The sequence below is a fragment of the Amyelois transitella genome, chromosome 19 (genome assembly GCF_032362555.1).
Source record: "Amyelois transitella isolate CPQ chromosome 19, ilAmyTran1.1, whole genome shotgun sequence".
Classification (NCBI taxonomy): domain Eukaryota; kingdom Metazoa; phylum Arthropoda; class Insecta; order Lepidoptera; family Pyralidae; genus Amyelois; species Amyelois transitella.
This window is the reverse complement of record NC_083522.1, coordinates 5,412,547-5,419,076: the sequence shown is the minus strand read 5'-3', so window position 1 is coordinate 5,419,076 and position 6,530 is coordinate 5,412,547.

Sequence of the window (6,530 nt, the reverse complement as noted above, 5' to 3'; positions counted from 1 at the left end):
TTTTAATTTATGTCTTGTTCATGCCATTGGCCTTAGTCGACATTTATATTAGCGCCAATTTTTTTTGCGGATACGTAGTATGCGTAATAAAGACTATAACTATCTAATCTTAATTGGTAAATAAAACGTAGGGTTCTTATGGTTTACTGGATGAGACTTCATAACGGGAAAAGCTTTTTTTACTTATGCGTTTCGGAATTTTTCTTCATTCGTTTTTTTATATTTAAGTGTAAAATGTTACCTTTATACATACATACCTACATACATATAATTCCTTTTCCTATCGATAAATTGATTTATACTCGACTGATAAATTGAGATGGTTTTCATTTATCATGGGCTCATGGCATCATTTCTGAATATGGTTGACACGCTTCGTCGATCGTTTTCAATCGCTGCTTATATTGCCTTTATAGTTATATGTGTTTGGTAAATAATAATGCCTATTTGTCTTCAGATAGCAACTAAGGTCATATGCCTGAAGAAATCATTTCATGATCAATATCGACACTAATAGTTTTCCTAACAATTGAATGATAAACGTATCGCGATGCAGATAAAATTTGTTATTATTTATAATATTTGTGTCATTGAGAGAGTAGGTAATTGTTTGCATGTATGTAATGCTTTATTGATAAAAAAAACATCAATTTCTCCCAGCCAAATTTATTCATGCCAATAGCCAATTCAGAAAATTTCAAAGATGAATATTCTTACTCAAAATTCATCTTCATAACTGTAATATATGCTACAGGTGGTTCGCTTTTCAGCAAACACGAGCATACATTATCAGGCTTGAAGGCAATGTTTAGCTAGATGGCTTAGTGGTGGATTTGAAAGCTATCACTTTAGAACGATTCCTGGTTTGTAAGCCGGCAAGAGTAGCACCTGACATTCACTCTATGTTTTTCCCTTACTATCTGACCAGCATGAAAAGAAAATCCAAGAACAACCTGTGTTATTAGAATTTCTTGACTTGGGTTAGGTATATCATTGTAAGATTATGACAGTTGAATGATTTAAAAAATATTATATGCTTTAGTAGCAATAAAACCACATATGGGTATAAGTAATACATGTAAAAATGTATCTGTAAAAGGTTATAAAAATGCTATAATTAGATGAATGAAAAACATACTTTCTTCCCGAATTCCAAATTTAATTTAAATGTCACGCAGATTAGGCTATCATGAACAATAGCACCCTGGAAGCGGTATCAACGTGTTTCCAGGTCCCACTTTGGAACCCATGGAAGCGTATGTTGTCCAGTCTGCTATAAGCAACACGCACGGCTACGCGCATGCCCGCGGGAATGCCCTTCTAAGTTGCGCGCCGGATTTGAATTAGTAAAGAGATTTTCTTTAAAAAGAATATTGTCATGTGTGTGTAAAGTCACAGATAAAATATACCATTTTGCCGCGAATTTTTAACATTAAGTGCTTTGTGTTTTCTTTTTCGGTTGATATATTAAATATAACTAGGTAGGTGAATTTCTATTGCTTTTTAAATTTATGCGGAAACTAGAAATAAGTATAAGTTTATGTTCCATTAAAATCATACCTATGTACATACAAGTACGGTAAAATTAGCAACACTATTTTAAAAGTTTTGTTAGTGATCGATTTCCATAATGGAAAAGGTTATTATGTACTTCTACCATACATGTTTTATTTTTGTAAAAGATATCTAAGTCACACTAGAAATGATTTTCATGAGTTTGAAAGGATTTTTATTATATTTCATGGCAGTCAGGGCAAGAACAAAAAATGGGAACCTGGAGAAGAATCACCTCAAAGTTTGTTTTCAGTAGGTTAATTTTTCTCGAAGAGATAATTCGTGTTAAGATGTGTAGTGGGATTTTGTTTATGCCCCATTTTTCTCGTTTATTTATCATGTAGACGCAATGATAACGTACACACAGTAATTGCTTCGACGCTCGTTGGAAAAAGGTTTATGTTATGACGTCATACCTTCTCGTGATTGTAAACACTCATGTGTAAGTAGTTACTTTGATACGCTTAGAGTGAAAAACCAGGTCGATTGATACACGCACATGTCACGACTTTTCCTTTACGGGGTAGACAGAGTCAGAGTTCCTAGTCGCAGGGTATGAAGGCCATGTTTAACTGAATTGCATGATGTTTTAATAATTGATTTTAATTCTGTGATTTTTGTAGTTTGATTTCAATGTGTGATAACTAAGTAGGTAATTAAGTAGTAACTTTATTTTTTAGTAGAGAAAATTAAAAGACTACCAATTCTTCTTGTGGGATCAGTGCCAGGGGGGCAGCCGATCAAAATGCATTTTTATAGCAGAGTATTTTTTCTGTTTATTTCATTTCTTGAAATTAATTGTAGGATCGGATTATTTCTAACATTCTTAAGATTAATGGATAAACTGTTAATGTAAAAACGAGAAGGATTATAGTCCAAGTAGGTACGTGTTAAATAAAGAAGTATAGAACTGGTACTAACATTGCTTAATTTCACTTCTAATCAAATAAAGACAGTAAAAAATTAAGACATTATAAGTTGTTAACCACAAAATTACCATCAAGCTTTAGATATTACTTTGATAAGCAGGGAAAGCATATGCAGCACGTACATATCAATAAGTTATGAATAAGTAATCAAAAAGAAGCTTTATTGATATACACTTGATAATATGATCGTATAGTGAGGTGGAAAATGTGTGCACTTTTAGAAGTTATAATAATAATATATATTTTATTTCTATCAAAATGTATGAAAATATCTCAGTATTTATTGTAATTAATAAGATCGGCCTAACATTTATGCCTTTCTTGGATTTTTTATAATGTTTTTGTAGTTTTTTATAAAATATAGCAAAAAGACTCTTGGCAAGTGTAAATTAACTATTAGGAAAGCTAAAAATCTTAAACTTATCTTAGGCCTAATTCAACCAAAGTTAATTTTAATAACACAGGTTATAAGATAAAAAGAGAAAGATTTTTTTCTTATTCTTGCCTAACGAACCAAATAAATCACCGTACCTGCAGTGAAAGTAAAATTAAAAGTACACTAAAATTTGTAGAAAATTGCTTAGCGCATTCCGTAGTAGAATGAGTCAGTATTTCTCACGTACGTTATTTGCTTACGATCTTAGTGGATCCCCATTTCCAGATTCCAAATTAGAGTTCACTAGCTGTTGCCTGCGACTTCCTATATTATCTACTGCAATGTTTCATTCCGTTCACTAGTTTTGCACATATCCTTATAAACTTTCGCTATATAATAATAGTAGGAAGGATAGGAAGTAAGTTTTGGTATGAAGCTTTCATAGATTTGTTAAGTATATCTATTTAAAAAGACCGTAAAGGTTTTATGATAAGTAAAAGTTAAGAAAGTTAATACACCTGGTAATGAATTTACCAATGTAAGAAGTGCTCAAAAGATAACAAATAAAATAATGAATAAATTCGTCATTACTAATCCACTTCCACACTAATAAAGAGAAAAGATTTGTTAGTTTGTATTTTTTTAAACGGACAATTTCAATAAAGCATGAATATGCAATAGTTTCTGTCTACACCTCTGGGTAAGAGGCGTGGTTCTATGTAGGTATATGTATTATAATTTTAATAAAAATATTTGTTTCAGATGACAGATTGCGATACAACTATGGAGGCAATCATCATGGGCTATGAGATTTGAGTCGCCAAAATGGTTAATCGTGGAGTGACATAACAAAATAATAAAACGGCCTACTGGAGATGATGGATCTTAATTAGCGATACAATGGACAACTACAAATTAAATCTAATGGTTAGGCTACAGTAATGAAAATGGAGAAGAAGAAATGTTTGCTATTGCAAAGGCTTGTTTGGTAAGAAATTTTATTTTCATATTTATCTTGATCGATTCAATACAGTTTACCTGCAAACGTTGTGGAGGTCAGATGAGACTCGCTTCGTGTGAAAACCTGATTCACGCAATCCAGGATAGTACATGGTATATACCCCCAGCTCCTCTCCGGAGTGGTGAGGATGCAACCGGTACTTAAGCTAGGAGGAAGAAGAATCATGAAAATTTGTCCGTTCCTTTTCCTGCTACGATGTTAAAAATAGAAATATAGATTTATCAATCCATTTCTTCTTCTTCTTTTTTAAACTAAGCATCATTCCGTACTCATATCTGATTCAAAATATTTCTTAGTTACTACGAGTACTTGTTTCAGCTACCTATTTATTTATTTAATACAACAATCTTCGTACATGGGTACAATAAAATAACAAGTCTTAGACAATTTAAATAATACAAACTGTCTGGTTTATTAACAAAAAGTATGTCGGGCACTGATTACTCTGATTGAGACAATTTTATGTGTCCACTAAATGACCACATCCATATAAACAAGTCTATTTTGACTACGATTTTGACGAACTTAATTACTTTACAGCAGCATTTTCTAAACACAAGAGTGCGTATTAATCTGGGGCATTTTAGTTGCCCTGCCTCATTCAATTTTAAAATTTTGTAACTCATCTGAAAAAATATTATTTAACCAATTTGAGTTTCAACATTTAATTGTAAATTAAGATATTAGGGCTAAACAAAAATAAGCTGTAAACTTTTTGTAATTGTTTGATACCGATGTGTTGGCATGACAACGGGAAATGTTCTCGTAAATATTTTAATTTCTACATAGAACGATATTAAAGGATGACGTATTTACATACCCAGTGAAAGTGTTTCCTGTAAGCCGCGTACAATAACTCAATATGTAATAAATCACGCGGTAACTTTACGAGGTACCTATTTGAATGGCGGTACTATCTCATTTTGATGTTTTACAGTAGACGGCATTGTCAGTCATGTTGTATGAGTAGTTACACCTAGCAACAATAGCACGCCGAATGTTTATGGTATAGACGCGGCATTTTCTGTGTGCAAACTCCTGCTCTTAAATAAATAACTGTATGTAAATGATTCTGTTTTCTGAATTGATTTTATGCCTATAGACACACACATTTCATATAACTTGTTGTTTAAGAGTTAGGTAATTAAGCTATAGGTACTTATTGTGTTTTTCTTCATTTTCTTACAATTTGTTTGTCATATATTTCTCGTTCTTACTCATGCCCTTCTTCTCGCTTGTCCTCCCTTGTTTCTAAAATAATTTATTGTCTCCGCACACCGTACTAAACCTCTTACCATTCGGTTTTTCACTTTAAACTGTGACAAGTTTAAAATATTATATTTACAACAAAAGGCGTGGGTGGTTATTATGAAATTTTCCTTTTCGCTTGCACTATTTTGTTCTGTTTAACTATCCTATAATTTTCATAAAGTTGCAAACATACAAAGCGGTGTGTTCTTGACATACTCTTGCTAGGATTCGTAAATGACTTAAGTGTCGTTGTAAAGTTTTGCACAAATTACGGAATAAGCATTAGTGGTTTTGTTTATTGTTCGTCTAGAACAGCAAAACATTTCAGCTTCTCTCACTTATTTTCTCTTTTGCTTTAACGATACAGTAATATTACCTTTTGATGTATAGGATATATTTAAAGTACAAAATCATAACAGAGTTGTTAGAATAAAGGAATAATTTTATATCGTATCTCTTTATAGCATATGTAAAGAGAAAGGTCCAAATAATAAAATCCAAATAGATCCTTCTAATTAAACCTTACGTTGACCCAAGTTGATTTAACCTTCTTAAACTTGGTTTAAAAAAAGTAAAAAGTGTGTTTAAAATTTGAATACCAGCAAAATTTGAATTTCGAACGCTTACCTACACGTGGACTCGGACAAAGTACACAATGTACTAATTGCATACACAATGTCGGCTACAGAAACATTTGTCCACAATAAATATTTTTGTGTGAACTCAAACGGTAAACCTTTTTCTCGTGACTACTTGAAGCTCCTCTTGGATATATAAACAGAAATTACGTGCCCCATTCACTGAAGACCACTGCGTCAGGATAAAAAAATAAGGTCAAGTATGAGTATTGTTATCCTCTCGTCCTGGCTAGACGTCATGAGCGGCAACGGTAACGGTTACTTAAAAAAAAGAAAAACCTTTTGTTTTTAATTTGTTAGCTTTTAAGTTTACCTATAGATTTGCATAGAGGCAACCGTAGGTATGCTACCTATTAATGGAAATTTTAGGTACGGAACCTATAGGATGACTAGTTCTTTTGTCTATTTGAGAAGGTTTTGCTCCTATAGATGAATTATGTCTTAATAATAATTCAATTTAATAAACTAATTGTTTATTAATATAATAACAAAGTAGTTGATGTAACAGCTTAAACCTCACAAAATGAGAATGAATAATAAGAATAGTATGGCTATTCTATCTGTACCTCTTAACGTGGCCTTTTAGTTATTTCAAGACTGTTGGCTCTGTCTATGCCGTAAGAGATAAAGACCTGATTTTATGTATTTATTTAATCTTGCTATTGTAAAGTAATTTGCCACCATCATATTAAGCGTTCCCAAGCCAAAGTTTCCTGCCTCCGTGTTCCTGAATTTAACTGTACTTGGCAATGCTAGATCGT